Source organism: Amblyomma americanum, chromosome 9, assembly GCF_052857255.1.
Source record: "Amblyomma americanum isolate KBUSLIRL-KWMA chromosome 9, ASM5285725v1, whole genome shotgun sequence".
In the NCBI taxonomy this organism is placed as follows: Eukaryota; Metazoa; Arthropoda; class Arachnida; order Ixodida; family Ixodidae; genus Amblyomma; species Amblyomma americanum.
The window spans coordinates 16,347,338-16,373,910 of record NC_135505.1 but is presented as its reverse complement, the minus strand read 5'-3'; the positions used below and the strand labels follow the sequence as shown (position 1 = coordinate 16,373,910).

At 48.4% G+C, this 26,573-nt stretch overlaps 1 protein-coding gene across 4 annotated transcripts in view; it reads left to right on the top strand.

Annotated features, from left to right (window-relative positions):
- LOC144105749 (uncharacterized) overlaps positions 1–26,573 on the top strand; it is an 80,461-nt gene that overhangs the window by 22,796 nt on the left and 31,092 nt on the right. The window lies entirely within an intron of this gene.

The window sequence follows — 26,573 nt, the reverse complement described above, 5'->3', positions numbered from 1 at the left end:
TATTGCCGTATTTTCTGGTCTAGTAACCTTTGTATAGGTTGCACCCCCCCCCCCCCCCCCCCCTGACTCCAGTTTTTCTGAAAAAAAAAAACGTATACAGTCACACCCACTTTACCAAAAGCGGTTATAACAATGTATTGGATATAACATGGTCAGTCGCGGCACCGTCATCTTTACCATGTGTTGTATAGTAAAATAAACCGCTTATAGCAATGCTATCATAGCACATTATTGGTTATAACAATTAAATCTGGTCATTGAATGTCAACCTTGAAAGAAACAAGAACATGGAAACGCCACAGCCGCACCCGCAAAACCACGCTTACAAGCAAAAGCCTGAAGACTGCCACCGGGCGCACTGAGGACACTTGCTTGTCGTGGTGATGCTGGCAGGAGAAACGACGGATGCATTCCCCTGTGCAAAAGGCCCATGCACAGAAGAAAGTAGGGAGCTTGGTAGAGAGCCTTGGCAGAGCAGTCCATTATTAACGTTTCTGAGGGGTGCCGTTTGCAGAAAGAAAACGTGCCGGCGCATTTTTCTTTATTTTTGCATTTTGAGCTACGGCTGGCACCGGCAGCGCATGTGTTGTCCCATCTTCCCCAGTCCTTCGCTAATTTTGCCACGGTCCCCACTTCGCAGTTTTCATGAGTCCCAAGGTCAGGCATCACTCCATCAGGCGAGTTGCTGCGTTGCTACAGTGGCCACGCGTGCCATGCGTATTCCCAATCAGCATGTGCAGTGCACGCGCGTTGCCAGCGTGGTTTTCCTCTGGTCAGCTGTCACCGCACCGTTGGTTCTGCACGCTCCTTAAATTTCCTATAAGAATTGCTTCTGGAAAGCGGGCTTGATGCCAGTGACGCGGAGGTGTGCAAAGCTCCCGCCAGTGCTGTGATGACGGTGCTTTGGTCTTCGGTGAATGATGATGATTGCGGTGTGTCGAGTCGAAGAATTCCTGCACACTGACGATGCAGTGCTGACAGAAGAAGACCTCACTAATGAGGCGTGTAGGGTTCGGCGCACTGTCGCATCTTTTTGTACATGTGTTGCGAATATTCCGCGAGAGGGCAGTGACCTAGGCTGCGCGCCCGGTTTTGTTTTATTTTGTTTTGCTTTGGTGCACGCTGTTAGAAGGGGACTCATGGCTTTTTGGTTAGTCTGCCCATTCGTCCTTGCGGTTTCCTTCGCCGCTCCGGACGGCGTGGCTATCTGCCGGCCTCGACCTTGGACCCCTGTCCCCTTGGCGGAGGATTGCGAGACCACTTAGGGAGGAACTCGGGGGTAAGGGAAAACGCTGACATCAGTTCTGAGCTTTCCTATTCGTCAAAACTGATGAGCCGCAGTTAACAGTTTATTTTTACGTGTGGAAAGGGGTGCGGGCATTTTCGGGGTGTACCTGCGAAGGGAGCCGCGCCCGTGTGCTTTGGTCTCTAGCTACTCCTAGCTGGCAGGCGCTCGGTCTGGCCGAGTGCGGGGGGAGTGACCATTAAGAGCTGGTGCAAGGCGCGCCAGTTTGAGCGGCGTCCCTCGCCTCTGTGCAGGCGGTCGGCTAGGCCAGCCGCGGATAGTTGTGGGCGTATACTGACTTTTGTTTGTACCCATCTGCAAATAGCCTGTATAAAAGTTCGTTTCTCACTAAATCGCTTCGCCTGCAAGTCATATCATCGAGAAGCCTTCAAGCGGTGCATCCAGTTTCTGGAAATCACCGGACCAACACCACCGGCAAACCTTTACTGGACGATCATGGCAGCTGTCACCGGCACGGACAGCAAGGAACCTTTGCAAGTTCTAATTAACAGTAAAAGCTCATAACTCAACCTACATTATTTCATAAATACATATAACTCCAACTTGCCCGCATAGTCCTGGCCAACGCCTATGTAAGTCTATGGCACCGTACTGTATTTACACAATTGTGAGTCGACCTATTTCTCAAAATTCGAAATTCTGAAGTGGGGAGGTTGACTTACAATCGAAACGAAAACATCGCACTATAAGGCGAGACAAACAAGATATCGGGCATGCTACAGCGTGGTTGCACTTTTGCTGTGCGGCTCCGGCGCATCGCTCTTGGCTCTGGCCTTGAGCAGCTGCTATGTCAACGCGCAGAACTGGCATCCAATCCCCACGCGAGCGGGTGGCGGCTGTCGATAAGCAGCAAACTGGCACCGCACACTCCCCACACGTGGCTGCTGACTGCGGTTGCTGATAAGCGACGGTGGCCCGATAACGCAATCGCATTCCGCAATCACGTCCAACAAGTTTTCTTTTTACTTCAAAATGCGTGCTCCGCGCTTAAGGGAGCATTGATAGTTAATGGAAGGGCCGCTGTTCCAATCGAGGCGGCACCCCCACTCGGAACGGCAGTGGTGCCGGGGAGTGTCGATAGCCGACGGAAGTGCTGACGCCATTCACGCATAGTTTCTCTTTGGCTCTGACGCATTTGACTACTGCCGGCCGCGTTTCGCAAGCTTTTAATGTAGTGCTTCGTCATTCGTCATTTGTGCTCCAGGTATGGCAAGCGACCGGCGTTCGTTCATGGCTACATTCATGATGGCTGCCATTCTTTACGCCGAAGAAACGAACAGCTGCGCACCGGGCCGCAAGTTCGACGTTCGCAACGGGTGATACAGGTGTGGCAGCTGCAGCGAGGAAAATTTTCGGCTGTTCCACGCGATGTGATGTGGCTGTTTGCGAAGTGCGGGATTTCGCTGGAAGGCGACGTAAGAATGACATGCTGTGGGACCGCAGCAGCGATCACGACGGCACCGCTAGTGAGGGCGATGGCGCAAGTGTGGACGAGTAGTCCAGTGACTAATGCATTTTCGTTTTGGAATGTGCCCACGGGCATGCCCGTGCGGCAGCCGATAGCAGCTAGCGATAAACGGCGGCCGCTGGATAATGCTATCGCGTTCAACTATTCAAGGCCAAGCTTAAACAACCTCGGAATTTTTTTTTTTTTTTTGGAAATGTGATTTGGGAGGGTCAGCTTACATTCGAGTCGGCTTAAAATCGTGTAAATACGCTTCGCTCGCTAATTCGGACATTACGGGTCTCACACCAATTAATTTGAATGGGCTTCTGAACGGAGGCTGCGTCAAGGTATGACTGGCGCGGCAAGCGATTGACCAGATAGCCCTGTTAAAACCTTAATTCTATGGTGCAGAGTCATGCGTGCACCGGAGACGTGCGTACAATGCCAGGCATGACAACACACGGCCCTGTCTTAGAATCGGTCAGACCGTATAGTTTTGGTTTCACTTTTCGAGCTTTGGTCAAGCCTGTAGTAGCCAGCTAACCAAGCCCGGCTGCGCTCCGTTGCGGGCGCTGATTGGCGCAATCGCATTCGTCCGCGTGGTTCTTTCCCCGTATCTTGCAATTTGTGCAGTGAAACCTCTTAACACGCTACTCTGCTGCTTGTGAGGGTTGTGACACAGTAGCAGTGGATCCCAGCGCTTGTGCGTTGCACCATGAAAGTTGTCGGGGAAGCCATTGCCATGTTTGAGCAGTTTTAATTCGATGCTCCCAACAGTGCGAACGCAGTAAAGCATTCACGAAAATGACAAAAAAAGCAATAATCATTGTGCCGTTCTCATCTCAAAAGCAAGCAAATATTGTCCAGTCTTTCACTAAATAAATATACCATTATTCAGTTGGTTCTTGTTAGTTTGTCAGGATTGTTCGATAATTTGAATATTTTATCGGTCCCCTGAAGTTCGAATTAATGAGCTTTTACGGGCATTAGAACAATTAAACCCTGGTCGAGAACCAGGTCGTGAGAAACTGCAACGAAAGTGCAGGTTACACGCGTTCCGTGGTAGACGGTGCACGCATGTGCAAGTGCCTTTCGAAGTCTACAGGATACTTTTCGAAAATGTTTTATTTCATGATTCGAAATGACCAGCGCGGAAACAGACGGGGACACGAGAAGAAAAAACACTGACAGGACGGGCACTGACTAACAACTCTTTATTGTCGAGGAAAACCCAGCACAATATATGCCAAAAACCACGTGACAGTCAGGGGGCCAAAGATTACAGCCTAATCTTCAGTCATCAAGGGGCGGCCAACACATGTATAAACCAGAAGGAAAAAAACCACAAAAAAATGAAAAAGGGGGTGAAACTTTATGAGTGAACATATCAAAAAGCACTTTAACCAGCAAAAACCAAGGAAAACACACGTGCCAAACAACATCATGGCCAAAGGGCGGTGTCAGGAACACTTTAACAGCAACAACGAGCGAGCCTAAAAGGGCCCAAGCAAGGGAAGCAAAAGCAGAGTCAGAAATCTAAAATCAGACAAAACGTCATACAACCCTACGGATGCCACAAACTAAAAACAAATGAATACAACCTAAAATGAAGCAAAAACTTGTCAACGCCAAGAAGGTAAGAGGTAAAAAACAGTCTACATGTAAAACACAATTTGGACGATTACCACTTATGAGCCGCACCAAAAACCTGAGGAGAAGAATGCACACAGGCTAACATGAGAAAACTCCATGAGCAAACGGGAATTGGCAAGCGACCATGCAAAATCTTTAGGCATCTTTAGGCATGGTCAAGGAAGCGCATTTCTTTCTTGTGCAGTGAAATTGAGGGCGTGCTTACGCAACTGTCCCCTGCCTTAGCAATAAAGTAGGCCTCAGTGACCCCCTTTTCTGTTTTGTTTTTTGATGTTGCTAAGAACCTTGTATCCTCTAATACAGTCAAATCTCGATATATCGAACAGCGCGGTGATTGCAAAATAGTTCGATATAGCCAGAATTCGATATATAAAATCGCGTAGAAATAGCGTCAAAAACTAGCATTAATCAATTGATGAACGAATCGTGGCGCAATAGGTACTCACTTGAAGCTTCAAACAAAGTATTTATTTCGTGGGCTGAAAGTACTGTAGCAGCGTAGCCTGCTTCATATTGGCAACTGCGTGCTTGACCACGGCGTCCTCAACATAGTCCAAACGGTCCACAAGAGATAGTCCCGTGCCTTCTATTGCGCCGCAGTAGCGGCGTACAAGGGCCAAGGCAGCTACAGCCTCAGTTGTAGTCGGGAGCGGGGCAACATCAGCGTTTGCGGGATCAACCTCGGCAGCGTCTTCGTTTGGCCGCTCAGCAGTAACTTCTGCCGTGATCTCCACATCTGTTAACTCCGCCACTGTTCCGGTGGTGTCGTCACCGCCAACGAAGTCGTCAATGCATATGCTGTGCGGCTCAGCACCGACAAAGCGCTCCAACTGGCTCCAGGTTTCTTCGAGCTGGCCTTCTTCCTCTGTGCCGTCCAACGCCAAATCTTCGGTGGCTTCCTCGGAAGCTTCTTCAATGCGGCTCACGAAACCCGCATGCCGAAAGCAGTGAACTATTGTCGACTGCTTGACGCTGTCCCACGAGGCTTTTCAGCATTTGAATGGCACCCAAGAGGTCAATCTTTAGCTCTTGGCTAATCCGCAGCTTTATCAGCAAAATGTCGATGAGCCGACGCTTATAAATGGACTTGAAAGCGCGAATAATGCCCTGGTCCAATGGCTGCAGCTTCGACGTCGTGTTCGGCGGCAAAAAAATAATTTCAATATTGCTCAGCTGGACATCGGTGTGGTGTGCTGTGCAATTGTCAACGATGAGGCAAACCGTCCGGCCTTGACACGGGCAACGGTACACACACTGCCGGACAGGGGTTGTCTATCAGATACCCCTAACGTGCGGTAGCGTGTACATAGGCCAGACGGGAAGATGCTTTAATGTCAGGGCCAGGGAGCACTTCCTCAACGTAGTTAGAGGGTCTGAAGTGATCTAGCAGACCACTGCAACCAGTCTTGCCACAAGTGTAAGCCTACATTAGAGGATACAAGGTTCTTAGCAACATCAAAAAACAAAACAGAAAGGGAGGCCATTGAGGCCTACTTTATTGCTAAGGCAGGGGACAGTTGTGTAAGCACGCCCTCAATTTCACTGCACATGCCTAAAGATTCCTGATTTTGCATGTTCGCCTGCCAATTCCCGTTTGTTCATGAAGTTTTCTCATGTTAGCCTGTGCGCATTCTCAGGTTTTTGGTGCGGCTCATAAGTGGTAATCGTCCAAATTGTGTTTTACATGTAGACTGTTTTTTACCTCTTACCTTCTTGGCATTGACAAGTTTTTGCTCCAATTTAGGTTGTATTCGTTTGTTTTTAGTCGTTTGTGGCATCCGTAGGGTTGTATGACATTTTATCTGATTTTAGATTTCTGACTCTGCTTTTGCTTCCCTTGCTTGGGCCCTTTTAGGCTCACTCGTTGTTGCTGTTAAAGTGTTCCTGACAGCGCCCTTTGGCCACGATGTTTTTTGGCACGTGTGTTTTCCTTGTTGTTTTTTTGTGGCTGGTTAAAGTGCATTTTGATATGTTCACTTCATAAAGTTTGACCCCCTTTTTCATTTTTTTTTCGTGGTTTTTTTCCTTCTGGTTCATACATGTGTTGGCCGCCCCTTGATGACTGTGAATTAGGTTGTAATCTTTGGCCCCCTGACTGTCACGTGGTTTTTGACATATATTGTGCTGGGTTTTCCTCGACAATAAAGAGTTGTTAGTCAGCGCTCGTCCAGTCAATGTTTTTTCTTCTTGTGTCCCCGTCTGTTTCCGCGCTGGTCATTTTGAATCATGTCCCACCAACTCGCTCAACCGGCAATTTTGAATGTTTTATTTCAATAGCATGAGAAATGCGCGTAATACAGTCGACGACCGAAAATTCGGACACCTGATTTTTCAGACATGCTTGGTTATTTGGACTTATTCGCGCCATGGCGACATGACCCATAGAGCCTATGTATAAGCTCTTGAAATTTCGGACGCACCGGAACTGACTGCTCGATTTTTCGGACCTTGTTCGCGCTCGCCGCCAATACCCATGCCGCCATATATTTTATTTACTCACGTAATGAACCCACTTTTCTTCCAGAAAAGTTTGACATCAGTTTGGGGGGCAAGGTGCATTACACAGGTAAAAAAGTTTTAACAGATTTTTTTGGAAGGGTCGATATTTCATGTCATACCTCTGTCCGTCTCTCCTTGTCATCATCAAACGCGCGCGGCAGACGGGTTTGGGTTCGCACGCCGCTGCTGTTAAGCATCCTTCTCTTTGACACGATCCAGCAATTTTGTGGTAGCCGGGGGTGCCGGCCATTCGAGTCAAGATAACACAAACATGCTGAACACCGGCCCTGAAGGTCCAGGCGCACATGCTATGCCTTAGCTTACAGCATACGTCTTGGCGCTCTGCCAAGTTCACTGAGCACGCTGCGCTCTCCCACTCCTCCCACCACCCCTCCGGCAGAAACTCTCCTCAAAAAATAAACAAGTGGAGGTGTTAGTGGTGGCGGGCAGCATCTGAAGCGCTGCACCCCCCCCCCCCCCCCCCCCCTCTTTCCTTCTAGCAGAAGCTCTCCTGAAAAGATAAACAAGTGATATTATCGGTGGCCGGCAGCATCTTGGTGCGCTGCCAAGGTCTGCTGCCGACTGCGCGAAAACTGAGGAACCAGCTACAAAAAGCTAAAGGCTGAAAAAAAAAAAAAAAATTCTGACCGACAAAAGTGGGGGGCGGCTACATTATGCCAGTAAATACGGTAATGCATACAGTTGAACCTCATTAATTCATACTGCAGGAGAGATCGAAAATTTGATCAAACAAAACTAAATTCAAGCTTAAGGGAGTCTTTTAACTTGAGATGCTGAAATTCTGCACAGTCCCCCCCTACCCCCCTCCTCCTTCCTTCTGGCAGGAGCTCTCCTGAAAAGATAAAGTGATGTTATCGGAGGCCAGCGCTGCCAAGGTCTGCCCTGCCGACTGTGCAAAACTGAGGAACCAGCTACAAAAGGCTAAAGGCTGAAAACTCTGACTGAGAAAAGTGGGGGGCGGGTACATTATGGGAGTAAATACCAAATAGAGTAAATACCATAATGCATACAATGGAACCGCATTAATTAAGACTGCAGGAGAGATCGAAAACTTGATCAAACAAAACTAAATTCAAGCTTAAGGAAGCCTTTTAACTTGAGATGCTGAAATTCTGCACGAGTCGAGTCGGTACATTGCGCCTGCATGGTTTTGAATTCGTACTGTTCTTGAATGCCTTCCACCGCACGAACTTTAACAGTAGTCAGAGTTCGCGGCACTCATCTGTGCCGAGTCTTTCGTCCTGGATACGGAAAGAGGTAGCGGTGAAGCGTGTGGGAGGCATAGGGCTCCATGGAAATGGCGAGCGCGGGAGGAAATGGTGGTGCATTTCAAAGCGAGGTCAGTGTACCCGCGGCAAAACGCACCGCAACCCTGACTTTTCTATTGTAAAACTGTAAACTAATGTTTTGATGACAGGCAAGATGCCTCTCAATATACGCAAGCCACCGCAGAGCGCATATCTCCGGATACGATGCAGATTTCGGTTCTAGTTGCTAGGCCTAATGACGAAGGCCAACGCCGACGGAGCGCTAGCTTCGGCTGTTTCTCAGTTCTTGTTGTTTCGCCGTCTTCACGTTCTCATTCCAGGCCCATTGTACTGCAGGCGCAGCGCAGTTCCCGCAGCGGCGTGTTCACTTTCCCATTTAGACTTTATCCCAACCCGTGCATTCATCGGCAACATGCCGCGGGCAGCACAGCCAGGCCGAGCTCATTTTAAGTTCGCGATTTTTTCGGGGAAATTTGATTTTCCGGACTGCCTGATTTTTCTGTGGTTTTCGCGGTCCCTAGAGAGCCCGAAAAATCGGTCCTAGAATGTAGTAGCCTACATGACAGCGTTTAGGCAAAGCCATTGAAATTGTCTTCCTCTGAGTCGCTTGCAAATAATGCAGCTACTTCAAATGGTAGTTCCACAGGTACGCTACTGCTGTCATCTTCCAACTCGCTGGTATCCACTTCGCCAACATCGCCATTACTCACAAACGGGGTCAACCCGGCCGCGGAAGTCCCGGCCGCGGAAGTCGAATTTCGATGGACGCGAAATTCTAGAGGCGATTGTGCGATCTCAGTGCACGCTAAAGAACCCCAGGTAGTCTGCATTTCCGCAGCCCTTCACTACGGCGTTCCTCATAGCCTGAGTACCTTTGGGATGTTAAACCCCCATAAACCACTTCTCCAAATGTCGCACGTCTCATGTATCCCGTTTGTGTAAAACTATGCTTACCCTCCGACATCTACGACTTCCACAAGCGTCGCAGAACCGCTGTAAAACTGTGGCTTAGAAGAATGACCAGCGGCTGAAGCATCTTTGCCATTCTGCCAGGTATGATGACTGCGATACAGTTCTTAGCACTTAGGTTTTTCTTGATGAAATCGGTGATGTGCTCCCGCGTGCTGTCCATCACCAGCATTCCTTGCTTTGTGTGAAAAACCCATCAGGTTGGCATGAAAAACACTGATCAAGCTACGCACTCCTCATTTCCTCGTCCATCCATCCCTTTGTGTTTGCCTATATTGCTACAGCAGAAGGAAATGATTCCTTTGGCAGCGTCTTGCATTTAAAAATGAGCATGGCAAGCAGCTTTGTCCCGTCCATGCAACAGGCGAGGGTAATGGTGAAGTGGGACTTTTCATGGCCTGTTGCCCTTACTGTTGCGGTTTTCTCTCCTTTATCAGCAAAACTTCTCCCAAGCGAAATATCGAAAGTCAAGCAGGATTTCGTCCATGCTGACAATGTGGCTCGCACTGACATCTTTCTTCTCAATACCATCTCTCATGAATGCACCGAAGTTGTCAAGTCATTCCTGAAAGCCATCAGGCAAGCTTCATGCACATTGTAATCCTCCGTGATCTCATGATGACCTTATTCCATCGCATGAATTGGAAAAACCACAATGGGCCGTCCTTGAAGCCAGCCGCATTTGTTTCTGTTGCTAGGGTCTTCGCCTTCGGATGAAGCTGCACTGTTGACATCGCCTGGCCTTCAGCTTGTAGCTCCAGGATCCACGTGCACAGATGGTCCTCTAACTCCGCCCAGCATGCCTTCTTGCCTCTGTTCACTTTCTTTATCGACTTCTTTGCCCGGAGCACACTGGTGGCTTTGCACCAGTCTTGGACCATTTTCTCGCTGACCTCAAAATGCCTTCCTGCGGTCCGGTTTTCATGCTGCAGGGCAAATTCAACTGCTCGCAGCTTGAATTTGGCGTCGTAACTTTGCCAACTTTGCTTTGCTGGCAGCATCATCGTTGCAAGGCTACATGGAGAAGGCACGACACACGCGAAGTGCACAGAAGCGACCAGCTCAATGAAGACGCTATGGTGAACGGAAGTGACACCAGCAGAAGCGCCTCCTAAATCCTTAATCGAGATTTGAATGACTGAATGAACTTTGTTTTCCACTTGAAAGGTGATGAACCGTAGCTGGAAAGCTACAACTGTGTAGCTTGAAAGTGTCTGTGACCCAGTGCAGAAGCAACATAAATAATATATTGTCAAGGCGTTTATTTGAAGCACAGGTCGGTTGGTCTTGGTTGACCGGCGACACGACGGGCACACTCACAGGCGTCGTTCGAAAAACCCAGCTGCACTTCGTCTGCTTCTTCGTTGTCCCGCTTGAACTCGTCGGCTTCTTCGCTGCGCTGCGCCTATCGGTCCCATTACAATTACTCTCCCTCCGAAAAAGGAGCCATCCTGGCGACTTACGGAGAGGAGAGGATGGGCGGGTCATAGAAAGGCTTGAGGCGCTCAACGTGCACAGTTTCGCGCCCCCGGCGACGGTGATCTGAAGAGGGAACGAGCGGCTCAACGATATAAGTCACCGGAGAAGTTTGGTGGACAACCCGGTAAGGTCCGTGAAAGCGAGACAGTAGTTTCGTGGCGAGGCCGGGAGTGGAGGAAGGCACCCAGAGCCAAACGACGCTGGAGGGTCCCCGGACGCTGGAGGGTCCGGGGAATCCCGACGGTGCTTCTGATCCCATTGTTGCTGTGTGGTGAAAGAGCGGGCAAGTTGCCGGCATTCTTCGGCATACAGGTGAGCTTCGGACAGTAAGGTGGTCTCGGAAGGGTCAGGGTGATAAGGAAGGATGGTGTCCATGGTGGATGTAGGCTCCCGGCCATATAAGAGGAAGAAAGGAGAAAACCCCGTTGTTGTCTGAGTAGCTGTGTTATACGCGTACGTGACGAACGGGAGCACTTGATCCCAGTTGGAGTGGGCGGTGTCAACGTACATGGCGAGCATGTCACTCAGAGTGCGGTTGAACCGCTCAGTCATGCCGTTGGTCTGGGGGTGATAGGCGCTGGTGTAGCGATGAACGATTTGGCATTGCTTGAGCAGGGCCTCGACGGCGTCCGAGAGAAAAACACGGCCGCGGTCACTTAGAAGTTCTTTCGGGGCGCCGTGACGAAGAACAAGACTGCGTAGAATGAAGTGAGCGACATCGTTTGCGGTAGCAGATTTGAGAGCCGACGTTTCGACGTAACGGGTGAGATGGTCAACGGCGACGATGATCCACCGATTATCGGCTTCTTCGCTGCGCTGCGCCTATCGGTCCCATTACAATATATATATTATATAAGGAAAAAAAATATCAGTGTGTTGGGTGAAGACATATCTCTCTTTGGCTTTTATTTAGTGAGAGACATGAGGATAGCGGCTGGGGGGGGGGTGAGAAGAGAACCTGAGGTAATATACTAGCCGGTATTCAAAGAGGACATTAATACGAATAAACTTGTATTGAAGAAGACCATCAACTGTATAAGCTGTGTGAGTGGCCCCGGCAATTAATATAATCGCTTTATTTTGAAGCATTAGTAATTAATAATGTTAGTGCTTGATGTGGTGGGTCAGACCAAGCGACAGTAGTTGAGATAAGATTGGAATATTTCACTAGAGATTATCAGCGTAAGATTTGGAGGAAATTCTGAGCGACATCTGGAAAGGACCCCAACAGACTGTGACACTCCCTTTGCAATATATATGGTAAGTGTTTTGTCCATTTCGTGTGTACATCAAAATGACACCCAATTTGTTTTGTCTTATTTCGTGTGTATATCAAAAATGACACCCAATGATTTAAAGCTGTCGACATTTTAAGGCGAAAGCCTTTAATGGCTCATACTCGCGGCCACGGTCATGTCCGGTGTAATATACGTGGCAACTAATCAGGATAGGAGAAAACGAATGGTGGCATCAGATAGAGGGGACAAAGTGTAACCCCGACGCCAAGTTTAATGACTGTAGAGTGATTAGTTAACTAATGATACCGAAAAAACAAAGAAAACTACCAAATGCGTCGATATAGCGTGGACGTCGATATAGCGACGGGAGAGGGTGACATCACACCCAAAGCAGTCATGGTAACGGTGCGCGTGCAGGTGGCGCCACCAGCACGCGCGCGCCTCCCTTGCGAACGGGTCCGTCGCCATCGGCTTAACGTGTCGCCTGGGACCAAGGCCAAAGAAGCATAGCGCAGGCTTCAATGGCGCCTACTCGCATCACCCGGGAATAAGACCAGAGAAGCAGACCGCAAACACCAACTATGTCATCTAGATCGAAAGTGTGACGAGGTAGAAGCCTTTTGGAGTGCCACTGGTATGAGGACCTTCGAAGCTAGAATCGCAGTCGGCAAGGCCAAACAAAGGCTTTTGCCATGCCGCACTTTAGATTGGCAAAGTGCTCCCATAATTTTTATTTTTTCTATTGCGTTATTATTAAGCAAAAGGGGCACTCATAGAGTTATTTTAAAGTTGAAAGGTTGAAAGAAAACTGCTTGAGATTTCTTAGTTATGGCAAGTCCATTTGATCTGGACCATCTTTTTAAAGACTGAAAAACACTACAAGGGTAGATGTGCGGGCTTGTTGGTGGTTCATGCTTCTTTTAAACAGCGCAAAAGACGCGGACGCAGAAGGGACAGACAGGACACACACAGCACTGTGTGCGTCCTGTGTGCCCCTTCTGCGTCGACGTCTTTTGCGCTGTTTAAAAGATGAACACTGGTTCCTCTCTCTAAGGGAAGATGCTCCTCGAAGACACATTTTTCTTAATATTGAACCTACGATTATGAAACTTGGATCATTGATAATAGTTTTTAATGCAGATTCTAAATATGGCCTTAGTTTTTATGTAGCTTGCATAGTTTTTGTGTAATAGTCCCCAAAAGTACAGTATAGGGCTTTTTGGGCACACTTTTTAAAGATTAAATTTATGTTTAGAGCAGCCTGGAGTAGCTCATTTTGAATCTTAGTTTAAGTAGTATGAGCGAAACTACTTGAAGTTTAATCACAGTGTCCTGTATTTGCAAAAAAAATTCAAGAACCTGAAAAGTATATATTCTGGGTGCTGTTAGTCCACACTTTGAATTTTTGCAAAAAAATGTAAAGAAGTATTGATAATTCAGATAGATATTCCCATTCTGCACACTTCGATGAAGCTGTGTGCAAAATTTCATCCAAGTCTGACGATTTTAAGTACTTGAATGTTTGAGTACAAAATATAAAAATGCTGAAAACGTAAAATATGCTGAAAATTACAATTGTAGAAAAATGCAGTTGAAAGTTTCAGACATCTGTATTCTTGAAAAACATGACACAAGCACATGAAATTTCTTGACAGAATACAATAATGCGTCTTAAACACAGCCATGTTTAAATTCTCCTGCCCCATACATTGGGCCCTTCACGATCTTAGCGAAAGGAGTCTGTCAGACGTGCTCTCTTTGCTCTGTCTGTTACGGCAATGTGCTCGGGCTTTGGCTGTTTGGCGGACCGACACCTTCCTTCTCTGGTCACGGGAGGTTTCCAGCACAACAACCTATTCCGGTGGCAGCACACCAAGCTCCTCGAGAACTTGTTGCAAGTTACGGTGTCCCATATTATACCATAGCATGCGCAGCCATGGCCACCTTGATGTTCACGGTGAAGCTGTCGCGGGCGCTCCCGCTCTGAAAGCTCCTGCTTCCGCTGGCGCCATCCGCAAGTCCGCCAGGCACAGCACGGCTCGAGGTGTATGTAGAAGAAAGTAGCGATGCAGAGCACTCGCTGTTTTTGTAGTGGAGTTCAAGAAACGCCGAAAGGCTCTTACGTTATTGGCAGGTTCAGGAACCGCAAGGTTACAAGTGCGGCACGTAGGTCAAGCAGCCCCACTTACCAGTAACGTAAGTGCGCTGATGCCGCATATCGTAGCACTTGAGGAATGACGACTGCTCACAGCTGTGTCACTTCCAGTCTTCACCTGCGTCGCGCTCACGAAGTTCACTGCAGCGTCAATTTCGCCCAAGTGGCTGTTGCCCTGGTTCGGGCTAGCTGGTGTCAGGTGGCTGCCTTCCGCTGTCGTTTTCTGTCAAGGCTTGTGACGGCGTCTTCGGTACGCATTCTTCGTGCGAGATTTCCGAGCTCTGAAATCGTGTCGTCGTTCATTTCAAACTGATCCAAAAAACAAACTCTGGAGAGATTGATGTAGACGCCATACAATGCGAAAGCAGGCGGTAGCAAAAGGGGGGCTTTGCCGCAGTTGTGCATCAGTCTCGGCCAATGGCAGCTATGCTAAAGCACCACGTGTTTTAAAGGTCCAGTAGAAGTGCTTGAAATAGGCACCGAAAACGTTTTTTTTTTTTTTTATTGACAGCCAAGATACGAAACAGCAAGAGGCGCTGTCTGCGAGAACAAGGCATTCTCTACCTATCTAAGCAAACAGCAATGGCGGCAGGTGCAACGTTCTCGAGAGGCAGACACTCGAAAGTTGACGATGTACGCGGAAAGTTGCAGTTTCTCGAATCACCTTGGCTCAATAAAATGGATCTTTTACTAACTTCGCGTTCGAATTTCACCTTGATTTTTTTGGGTATTGTAGCTGAATGCCCAAAGATAATTTTAGTCAAAAACCCAAAACTGAAAAATTTCGTGAAAAACTTTTTTTCGACACGCATCTCCCCTTAACAGATTATCTGTTGATGAGTCAGTAAGGAAAAAAAAACTTGTGTAATCAGCTATACTGATTTCAGCTATATTGTCACGTAGTGGTGACGGCAGTCGAAGCAGCGATGAAGACGGACGAAAGGGTCTTCTAAAAGAACTGTTTATTGGGCTGACTTGCACCCAAAATGGACTGAATCACTCGGCGGCGGCGAAGCGACAAGCGTGCTCGGCGGTCGTCGAACAGAATGCCGGCTGCTGTCGGCCGTGCTTAATTTAAAGCTGATAGCGAACTTTCGAGATAAAGAGCACAAAGTTACTAGAACATTCCGGAACAACGTAGAATCAGCTCTGCCTGGCTGCGATCAATCGAGATAAATCTAGTCGCGTCTTGCGTCGCAAACAAATCGATAAAGTGATGTTGCGGCAGATTTGAAAAACGAACAAACACTGCAAATATTCGCGGCATTACTCCCCTCTCAAAGAAGCATCGACCCGATGCATTAAAACAAATAATGCAACTAGTAAGGAAAAAAAAACGGATCTTGCAAAAATAGAGTATGGAAATGCAGCGGCCTTTAGCGCGCATAATACGGCTTCAGACGGACTACATGGACAACTTATGGTCGTACGCGGCGTCGCTGGGATGCAGTCATTGTGTCAGGGATGACTTCATAATCCAGTTCACCCAGCCGACGAAGAACCTTGTACGGGCCGAAATAGCGGCGCAAAAGCTTTTCACTCAATCCACAGCGGCGAATGGGCGTCCACACCCAGACTTGGTCTCCTGGCTTGTATTCCGCGTTGCGTCTTCGTAGGTTGTAGCGTCTGGCGTCGGACCGCTGCTGATTTTTGATCCGTAATCGGGCAAGCCTTCGAGCTTCTGCGCGTTGAAGGTGGGCGGCAACGTCGACGTTCTCTTCTTCTGTAACGTTGGGCAGCATGGCGTCTAGCGTGGTCGTGGCCTCCCTGCCATGGACGAGCCTAAAAGGCGTCATCTGGGTGGTCTCCTGCACTGCGGTGTTGTAGGCGAAGACGACGTAAGGCAGGATGACATCCCAGGTTTTGTGTTCGGCATCGACATACATAGCGAGCATATCGGCGATGGTTTTTTTCAGGCGCTCGGTCAGTCCGTTGGTCTGCGGATGGTATGCAGTTGTCCTCCTGTGCCTGCTTTGGCTGTAGCGCAGTATGGCTTGCGTTAGTTCCGCCGTGAATGCTGTTCCTCTGTCCGTGATAAGCACATCGGGGGCACCGTGTCAAAGAAGAATGCACTCCACGAAAAATTTGGCGACTTCTGCTGCTGTTCCGTTCGGTAGGGCTTTCGCCTCGGCGTAGCGGGTCAGGTAGTCGGTCGCTATGATGATCCACTTATTTCCAGATGTTGACGTTGGAAAAGGGCCAAGCAAGTCCGTGCCAATCTGCTGAAAGGTCCTTGAAGGAGGTTCAATGGGGCTCAGAAATCCTGCTGGTCGTGTGGGAGGAGTCTTTCGTCGCTGACAATCTCGGCAGGTTTTCACATAGTGTGCGACATCGGCAGACAGTCGGGGCCAGTAATACTTGTTTTGAATGCGGCGGAGGGTGCGAGTAAACCCGAGATGTCCAGCTGTCCGCTCGTCGTGTGAAGCCTGTAGAACTTCTTCGCGGAGACAAGTAGGTACAACAAGGAGGTAGGCTGTTTTGTTCGCTGTAAAGTTCTTCTTCACAAGGACCTCATTCTGCACACAGAAAGAAGACAGTCCTCGCTTGAATGAAGCGGGGGGTGAAGAAACCTTGCCTTCCAGGTACTCGATGAGGCCTTTTAGGTTGGGGTCCGAGCGTTGCTGCTGAGCAAAAGAGCTTGCGCTGATGGGTCCCAGGAAGGCGTCCTCATCGTCGTCCAGCGGCGGTGCATCTACAGGGGCTCGTGAGAGGCAATCGGCGTCAGAGTGCTTGCGTCCGGACTTGTAAACTACGGTGACGTCAAACTCCTAGAGACGCAGACTCCATCGAGCGAGTCGGCGAGAGGGGTGCTTCAAATTGGCAAGCCAGCAGAGCGCGTGGTGGTCGCTGACCACCTTGAACGGCCGTCCGTAGAGGTAGGGGCGGAATTTTGACGTAGCCCAGATGCTGGCAGGGCACTCCTTCTCAGTTGTCGAATAGTTAGCCTCGGCCTTGGAAAGGGAACGGCTAGCGTATGCGATGACTTTCTCCAGCCTGTCGCTTTTTTGAACGAGGACGGCGCCTAGTCCCACGCTGCTTGCGTCGGTATGAACTTCAGTATTGGCGTTTTCATCAAAATGCGCAAGGATCGGTGGGGACTGTAATCGACGCTGAAGTTCCTTGAAGGCTTCTGCTTGCGGCGCTTCTCATTTAAACGGCACGTCTGCCTTCGTCAGTTGGGTCAGGGGCTCGGCGATGCGCGAAAAGTTTTCCACAAATCGTCGGTAGTATGCGCACAGTCCGAGAAATCTGCGCACTGCTTTCTTATCGGCCGGCGGTGGAAACTGTTCAATAGCAGCTGTTTCCTGCGGGTCTGGGCGTACTCCTTCTTTGCTAACGATGTGACCTAGAAACAGCAGCTGTTCGTAAGCAAAGTGGCATTTCTCTGCTTTCAAGGTTAGGCCAGACGACTTGATTGCGTCTAGTACTGTTCGAAGTCTTTTGAGGTGCTCTTCAAAGTTCGAGGCGAAGACAACGACGTCATCTAAATATACCAGACAAATTTGCCACTTCAGGCCTGCCAGCACTGTATCCATTACTCGCTGAAACGTTGCTGGTGCGGAACAGAGACCGAATGGCATCACCTTGAACTCAAACAGCCCATCCGGAGTGATGAATGCTGTTTTCTCGCGGTCTCTTTCGTCGACCTCAATTTGCCAGTAGCCGCTCTTGAGGTCCATCGATGAGAAATATTTAGCGTTGCAGAGGCGGTCCAGTGTGTCGTCGATGCGGGGGAGGGAATAGACGTCCTTCTTTGTTATGTTGTTCAAGCGGCGGTAATCCACGCAGAATCGAAGTGCGCTGTCTTTCTTTCTCACTAGAACAACCGGTGCCGCCCATGGGCTGTTTGAAGGCTGGATGACGTCGTCGCGAAGCATTTCTTCGACTTGGTCCCGGATGGCTTGTCGTTCTCGCGGTGACACACGGTAGGGGCTTTGACCGAGAGGTCGGACGTGTTGATCCGTTGTAATGCGATGCTTGGCAATTGGCATCTGTCGCACCTTCGGCGATGTCGAAAAACACTCACCGTAGCTTTGAAGCAGATTGCGGATCTGATCTTGTCTGTTCCAGTGCAGGGCTGGGTTGATGTCGAAAGTGGGCGAGTTCTCTTGGTCAGGCAAATCTTCTGCGGAGGGGTCGGAGAGGGCGAAGGAGTCTCGTACGTCGGATATTTCATCGAAGAAAGCAATCGTCGTTCCTCTGTTAACGTGCCGCTATTCTTCGCTGAAGTTAGTCAGCAGTACTTCGGCCTGGCCATTGCGCAAATGTGCGATGCCTCTTGCGATGCTGATTCCTCGCTCTAGGAGCAACTGCATGTTGCCCTCGATGATGGCTTCAGCGTTAATGGCTTTCGTGGCGCCTACGGTCACGTTAACGCTTGATCGGGGTGGGACGCTCACTTCTTCCTCCAGGACACTCAGGGCAACGTGATTTTCCCGAGTTTTCATCGAAGCGATGGCTTCGTCCGTCGAAAGCGTGATCAGCTTGGATTGCAGGTCGATGATCGCCTGATGCTCATTAAGGAAATCCATACCCAAGATCACTTCGCGGGAGCATTGCGGTATAACAACAAAGGTCGCAGGATAGGTATGTCCGTTGACAGTCACTGGCGCTGTGCATCGTCCTGATGGCGTAATCAGGTGGCCCCCTGGGGTGCGAATTTGTGGGCCGTCCCAAGCCATTGTGACTTTTCTCAGCTGCGCAGCGAATGTTCCATTCATCACCGAGTAATCGGCTCCTGTGTCGACTAGAGTGGTAACTTTCCGGCCGTCGATAGTCACTTCTAAGTCAGAGGTCCTGGCTCTTGCATTGCACGTCGCTCTCGGCGTCGGGTCACGGCTTCGTGGCGTATGCGAGTCGCGTGTGGGGCGTGTGGTCGAAGCTCTTCTGAGTGGCGGCGTCGTTTTCAAGGCAGCCTGCGTCGTGGTCGGGGTTCTCATTGTGTGCGGCGTCGGTGCAGCGAGTGCCAGTTCTTCATGCGGCGTCGCGGGTGCAGCGTCTTCATGGGGCATGGTCGGTGGAGGATCTTCGGCGTTTCGCTCTTGAGCAACCTCACCTCCAGAGGTTGCTGCCTTTTGTTTCCCCTACGGGGACTGGGAGACCTTCTTCGTACCGCGGCTGCCTAGCTGCGACGTGGCGACGCAAAGCACGAGGTTGACGGCGATGGTGAGCGCTAAAAGCAGTTCGGCGTGTACTCTTCTCGACGCAGGTACTCGTCGATTTCCTGCGGACGTTGCCCGAAGCGTGGTCGTGGGGCGTTAATGGCAAATCCTCGAAGACCGATACGTCGGTACGGGCAGTGACGAAGAATATGGCCGGCCTCACTGCAATGGAAGCACCAACGGCCGGTTGTCGGAAGTCCTCCAGGCGTCGCATTTCCTGGGGCTTGAGCGTCGGTCATAGGCTGGGCGGGCGGGGACTGGGAGGCGGCGTTGTGGGACAAGTGGCTCATCTCGGGGAGGACGTAGGGGTTATCTTTGGGGGCTGAGCAGTCCTTACTGCAGCGGCGTAGGTCATGGCCTGGGGTTCTCTGGCCGTCGGGGTGCCAAGTGCCTGTTGCACTTCTTCCCGTACCACATCCATCAGAGTCGCTGCTTGTGGCTGCGGGGAGTATGGCAGTAATCGGCTTAGCTCCTGTCAGACGATTTCGTGGATAACTTCCCGCAAGCTGTCGCTGGTGGTGGCCGTCGTGTACGAACGGATTTCACAGGCAGAGGAAGGGCGATTGTACTGACGAGCTCGGACGTCGAGGGTCTTTTCAATCGTGCAGGCTTCTGCCATGAATTCCTCGACTGGTTTTTGGCGGCTGGCGGACGAGGCTGCCAAAGAGCTCTTTTACGCCACGCATTAAAAACTGAACTTTCTTTTCCTCGGTCATCTTGGGGTCGGCGTGGCGAAATGGGCGCTTCATCTCCTCGACGTAACCGCGGATGGGCTGATTCGGAAGCTGGATCCTGGACTCGAGGAGTCGTTCGGCTCTTTCTTTCCTCACGACACTTGTGAATACCTTCAATAGTTCTCTCTTGAATAACTCTCATGTCGTAAGGGACGACTCGTAGTTTTAGTACCACGTGCGTGCGGTGCCTTCCAATGAGAAAAACAAGTGTCCAATTTTTGCCACATCGTCCCACTTGTTAAATGACGCCACGCGCTCAAATTGGTCCAACCATTCTTCAGGGTCTTCGCCTAGGGATCCATTGAAAGTTGGCGGCACCCGCGGCTGCCGCAGTATGATCGGTGTGGACACCTTCGGCGAGGTTGCGGTGCTCGTAGCAGTGTCTTTTCGCTGTCTGCTGCGGTCCGGCAGGGTCCCGAACTCAGGCTCCTCTCCCTGGAGACGTCGGCTGGCTCGCTGAGCTGCTGGCTCGTCCTCGGGGGCGAAGCTCTGAGGGCTGGCTTCACAACTTGAAGGGGGCGTCTAGAACATGGAAGGCTTCCCAGCACCTCCACCAGATGTCACGTAGTGGTGACGGCAGTCGAAGCAGCGATGAAGACGGACAAAATTTCTTCTAAAAGAAAACTGTTTATTGGGCTGACTTGCACCCAAAATGGTCTGAATCACTCGGCGCGGCGAAGCGACAAGCGTGCTCGGCGGTCGTCGAACAGAATGCCGGCCGCTGTCGGCCGTGCTCAATTTAAAGCTGATAGCGAACTTTCGAGATAAAGAGTGCAAGGTTACTAGAACATTCCGGAACAACGTAGAATCAGCTCTGCCTGGCTGCGATCAATCGAGATAAATCTAGTTGCGTCTTGCGTCGCAAACAAAGCAATAAAGGGATGTGGCGGCAGATTTGAAAAACGAACAAACACTGCAAATATTCGCGGCAATATCGTTAATATTAGCATTAGAAAGAAACAGACCTAGAAGGCTACCCAGGTGAACTCCGCACTGTATAGGTTTTAAGTTAGATCGGTTACCATCAATAACGACAGCCTGTTTAGGCTGGCTTAGCTACGAGCGAAACAGATTAATACCCCTGTCACACGGGCACTTGTAAGGCCTTAGAAATTAAGGTCCTTTGCCCCAAAGGCGCGTGACGCGCATCAACACGGCAAAGCGTCGAGACCTTTGCGATAAAGTTCCGTAGGAATAAAGGCGGCCGTCAGCGGCCTTAAAGTTGCTTAAAGGAGCAACCCAGACGGCAGCGCCAGCTAGCGAGCTCAAAGAATAAAAAATTGACACAATTTTTAGTTTTGAAACCGTAAAAAAATATCTAATTTATCTTATTCAATGGTTAATTTTGCGTTACAGTGCACTTAACCGTAGAGGAGGCTATGACTAAAGACATCCACACTGCTAAGAAAGGACTTGAACGGTTTTCAGCAGCCGCATCGACACACACGTGCTTGCGCATCTCGCTTTGCTGTTTTTTCTTCGTTTGCTCTTTGTTGTGTGCGTGTTTTGAGTTTGCTTGTGTGTACAAAGACACAAGCAACAAATCACGCTTCTCGAACACAACGAGGAGCCGAACGGAAAAGTGCGCCTACCGTAGTTGGACCGAGAACGATGAAAAAAAAAAAAGAAACTTTGTTTCAAAATATCCCTTTCTCACCGTCAGAACGCTCGTTTATTATCGTGATAGCTACTTTTTCTAACACAAACGAAAGCACTCTTAGCTGAAGTGCTACCGTCTGCTTTAATTTCATAATGTTACTAGCGCCGCTGCACACACAGCGGTGACTTTTGGCATTCACGGAGGCCGCGTTCTAGCTCCTTTGGATTTGCCGTGTAGCAGCGTCGCTGCTCCTTTTCGGTTTTCCTCCTTTAGTGCAATAAGACAACTTTACGGCAAAGACCGAGAAGAAGTCCCGTGTGACGGGGTATAAGAGAAGAGCTGCAGATACCGTACATTTATAGTTTGAAGTAATTTCATGATTTAGGAGATCAGAAGTTTTGCCAGTCTACAAATAAACTGTTGTACTCTTGCATTCAACACCCTCTAATATAATTTCTTTTTGGAACAGTAGAGCAATATTTGTGGACCGTCCTTTACTGACTGTCAATTTATAAAGAGTGTTTATGGAAGAAGTTCTGAGTTTTTTTAATTATAAATTTCTCTAGGCCTTTTGAAAAAAACCGGTAAAACAGAGATTGGTCGGTAGTTAGATATTTCGTTCTTGTCTCCTTCCTTAAAAAATTATCGGAGCACTTTGCCAATCTAAAGTGCGGCAAGGCGAAAGCCTTTGTCCTTGCCGCCTTCGCAGGTTCCCATACTAGTGGCACTCCCATGGGCTTCAACCTTGCCACACTTTCAATCTAGACGACGTTGGTGGTGCTTGTGGTCTGCTTCTCTGGCCTCCTTTTTTTCTCTGGCTTCTGGCTTCTCTGGTGGTGGCGTGCAGGTGGCGTGCCACCTGTGCTAAATCGACACATTTTGTTGTTTTCTTTTTTTTTCGCTATATTTGGCTATATTTAACTAATCACTGTACAGTCATCAAACTTGGTGTGGCGGTTACATTTTGTCCTCTCTATCTGATGCTACCATTCGTTTTCTGCTATCCTGATTAGTTGTTGCGTTATTCGTGGAAGACATCATTACACCGACACGCGAGTACGAGCCATTAAAGGGTTTTGCCTTAAAATAACTGAAACCATAGTATTTTTCATTTGTGTTGGAAAACTGGCAGAACATATTGAGCAGTTGAAAATATGCACCACATAAGGCACAGTGATGCCTGCTACAAATTTTATCGGTCTTATTTGAAAGTCATCATAATCAATAGAACGAGTTGATTTAAGGTTCATTAAGATGGAAAACACTTCCTCAGAGTCTGTAGGACAGAAGGCGATCGAATATGTGGTGGGGTTGGTCAAGAAACTAAAGGCTGCGCCAGAACTTCCTATTGGAATGAAGCCAGCAAAAAAAGGTATTGAATTTGTCCGTGAGAGAAGAACCAGATTAGGGCTTGCTATTGATGTCAAGTTCTCCCACATTTGTAGCTCCGCATTTTTTTAGAAGTTCATTATTCAAAATCTCTTGGAATCATCTTTATTGTTGCGAAATAAGCGTTTTTGGTATTCCTCTTTTACCCTTCTTAATTCATTAGTTAAAGCAATGTGATACCTTTTAAACGCAGCTAGGGCTACAGGCTCACGTGGGCACAGAAACATTTGAAAAGCTTATTTTTACGGTTTATCATCTTAAGATGGAAATAATTAACCCATGGCATTTGTAATTTAACGTTTTTATTTTACCTTCAAAGGAAAACATTTGTCATAGAGAGAATTTAACACGTTTATGGAAAGGTCATAGCACTCATCAGGTGTAAGGCAATCAAATGCTAGCCTCCAAACAGTCTCTTCTACTGTTGTTCGAAAGTGGGGTAAGTTTTCGTTTGTAATACATTGAGATGAAAGTACTTCACATGCATTGCGAGCAGCTGGAGAAGGAAGAGGCATAGAAGCAAATATCGCACAGTGTTCACTGAGATCAGAACCAATTATTCCAGCGCCGCCGCGGTGGCTAAGTGGTTATGGCGCTTGGCTGCTGGCCTGAAAGACGCGGGTTCGATCCTGGCCGTGGCGTTCGAATTTCGATGGAGGCGAAATTCGTGCGATGTCAGTGCATGTTAAAGAACCTCAGGTGGTCGAAATTTCAGGAGCCTTTCCTTATAGCGTCTCTCATAGCCTGTGCGCTTTGGGAGGTTAAACCCCCATAAACCAAACCAATTATTCCAGTGCAGGCCAAAGGGGAAGCAATGTCGACAATAAAGAGATCAAGAAGACTAGAAGTGTGCAACGTACTATTGGGTATTGTGATTAAGAACTTGGCGAAAATAATGAAGCACCGACCAAAAGGTGTTGTCAAGATGGAAGGACGTTTCGACTTCCACACGGAAGTCTTGTTCACTGATGGAAAAATTTCGCACACAAAGCTTAAGTACGTTGTGCTAATCGTCGCAGGCATCTAGCGTACGAGGGCGGTAGATTGCCGATGTTTCGGTTGAGCGTCTGATCTGTTGTCTGGATAAACAGAGACTCCAGATATTGGCGTGACATCCAGTTTTTCTCACGGCCGATAATTGCCGCTTCTTCCCAAGCGATATCATGCTTCGTGTTTTCAACGTGTTCAGCCAGTGCGTTGGAACAAGCCTTCTTTTTCTTGACATCATTCTTGTCATTATTATTTTCGCCAATGTATTCACCCGACCAGACGAGATTTCGTCGAACCTTAGATTTGATTAAGAACTTGTTTGAAAAAATTGCTTGTTGAAAATCAGTATTTATGTTTGAGGTCTCCATAACATTGATGTCGAAATCACCACCGATAACATCGGGGCACCTTTCAGCCCTACAAAGTTAAGATAACACTCCTGGAATTTCAGAACCTTATCAGTATTTCCAGATGGTGGTCTATACACCACAGAAACAATTCTGTCTGAAATGACATGACTAAGTAAAGAGTGCACAACCAGGAAGGTTAACCAAGTCTGTCTTATGTTCAGCCCAGTTCCCAGTTAACAAAATCGCATCAAACGTGTCACAGGTTTTCAAAAAAAAATGAGTAAAATTGTCAAAGTTACCTAAAATAGATTCAATATTCAGTTGTATAGCTGAGAATCTGGTGTTTAGTTCAGGACAATGAGCAGCTTGATGTGGAAGAAGTAGATTATAGCAGTGCATTGCTGTGGACTGTTACAGAGTGATAGCGGCAGGATCAGCTTCTCAGCAAATGACCCAGGCTTTATCTCCATCCTTCTTTCTGATAAGTGCCCCCCCCCCCCATTCGAGTGCCTTATGAACTCATAGTTGGACTGCTTTGCCCATTCATTAGAGATGGAGACAAAAATTATTGTGAGGCTCTAAAAAGAATGAAAAATAAAGAGTAGAAGAAGATTGCGAATGCATTTAGTCATGTTTTCAGGGATATACTGACTGCTGTTAGAAAGCCACAAGGCGCACTTTTTGGCCACCCATTGGTCCCTCAATTCTTGACGCCCGAAGTGAACAATTATGCTAGGGGTTTTGTCTTTCTTGGCAGGCTGCCTATGAATTGAGATGATGTCATGAAAAGTAGGTGCTTAAAGGGAATGTTTTGAGCCTACTTCTTTTACTTTTGTTAACAGATCTGTTCCTTTTCACTTTGAAAGATACTGTGAAACTTGAGATTTAGGTGCCGACTCCCCCATTCAAGGCCATTGATTTTGCCTTCAACTCAGCCAAATCTTTAGGTGTGTTAATTTCTTCAAGCGTGCCAAGCCGTGCCTTTTGCTCCACCATTTCTTTCTCCTGAGTGTCAAGCCTTTTTCTTGAACTTGTTTGAGATAAACACATGGTTTTTTTCAATCTCATCGAATTTCCTGGTAGGCAAAGAAGTGAGTTCAATTTGCTACTTATGACAAGCAACATAGATTTGACATCCCAATCTAATGCGCTTCCACTACCACTCTTTGTGGTACCGGGCTTACATGAGGCACATTTCCTCATTTTTTTTAACAGTTCCCTTTTGGTCTTCACTGTTCAATCCCAGAGCAAGCACCAGTGTGAAAATCGAACTCACACTCGCTACAACTCAAGTAGGGGCATTTTTTTGAAGCAAGATCCTGCATACATAACAATGTAGCATATAGAGAACGTGCCGGCATACCCAGTACAAACAGCACCAGAGGATTAGTTTGGCAGCTGAAGCCTTGCTATGAGAGCAGAAGTAGAAAGGCAACTGACTTGCAAACATTGGAGCAGATTTAGTACAATCAGCGTGACTTGTTGCGAGCTGCCGCTGCTGCCAAAAAGAAAAAATAATCTGTAATCTATCATTTATAAAGTAACTGCGCACCTTCTGTAAAAATGCATAAGCTGCATTTTGTTGTTGGGAAGAAATTTGCTGTTCCTTTGATTTCTTTCTGAGATGGAGTTACTGTGCACGGCAAAAGCGGGCGCATCATTTGATGCCTGCTCGATACAAAGGGCATGGCCATAGGATCCAGTTCAATTTTGGCAGTACAGTGGAATCTCGTTGATACGATTCTCACGGGCACCGAAAATAAAAACGTATTATCCAAAAATCGTATTATCCAAACCGGACTCCAAAAGATCGCGAATAATACATACTTGGCACAGAACTTGCTTTTATTAAAGCACTTTAAAATAATCCGTCACTTTGCGCTGCACTTTTTGCTTTTCGAGGTCCTGCAGCAAGCTTTTTTGGAACTCGTAAAAACGAGTAGCAGTTTCCTCACTGAGCTCTGCAGACGCGACAAAGCCACGAAGCCCGTCCAAAGCTTCGAGTGCACCGTCAGTATTTAATGGCCGACGATCGCTGCTGCAATCTCCGGCGTCTTGGTTGTCATCGTCGTCGCTCTCCTCTTCAGCGGTAACATCTGCAGTGACGTCTTGGACGGTGCGCAATTCACATGTCGCCAGTTGGTCGTCCGCCGATACAAACTCTTCCGGAGACGCGTCGACATTGAGGTCACCCCAGTCCGGGATGTCAATCTCTGCGTTGTCATCTCCAGTTTCCTCAGTATCGCCAGGTGCACAAAAAAAGCCACACTTCTTGAAGCAGTTGGCGATGGTGTCGGGTTTGACGCGATCCCA